Here is a 711-nt window from a genome sequence, read left to right as displayed (position 1 = left end):
CTGTAAATTTATAATGAAAATAACTCATACATGTGCTGGATAGACAAATGGACCCAGTTGAAGAACTAATTCATAAAATGGAAGACTGAGTGGAGAGACTCTCAGAATGCAAAAAGGCAGAGAGAAGATGGTGGAATAGAAGATAACCCACTCATGTCCCCTCACAACCACAAAAATTCTACACCCACCCACAGTCAAAAGTCTCTCTGCAGGAGCATCAAGATTCAGGTAGGAGTTTGTGAAACGCTGGTGGATTCCAAGACCTTGAAGGATTGTTTTGAGAGTACAGACCAACACCAGTGGCTGATCCACCAAGCTTGCTCCCCAGTTCAAGCCTAGAAACAGCCCAGGCTTCCAAGGTCCTGGGCTACAGCCATATTTGGCCTTAAGCCTGCAACCAAAACCATCTGCAGAGAGGTCCAGAAGGAGTAGGGCACACTAGTGCCTTGGTGGAAAGGCTTGTCTGCCTGCTGACATCGGTCTTGGCAGTAAGCCTGAAAGTTGCCCTGTTTTTCTGATCCAGCCCCTCTCAGCTGAGGTCCCTGCTCACCGCCTCTTACACAAGGAACTAGAGGGAGACTCACCCATATCTCGCAGCCTGAGGCTCCCAGATGAGTTTACCAACCTCTGTCCCACAGCAAATTCCAAGGGGACCCAAGTCTCAGACTTGGTCCCTCCAGCTGCAATCAGAGAACTAACCAGACTGTGCAG

The sequence above is a fragment of the Mandrillus leucophaeus genome, unplaced genomic scaffold (assembly GCF_000951045.1).
Source record: "Mandrillus leucophaeus isolate KB7577 unplaced genomic scaffold, Mleu.le_1.0 Scaffold504, whole genome shotgun sequence".
NCBI lineage: Eukaryota > Metazoa > Chordata > Mammalia > Primates > Cercopithecidae > Mandrillus > Mandrillus leucophaeus.
This window is presented reverse-complemented; position numbering follows the sequence as displayed.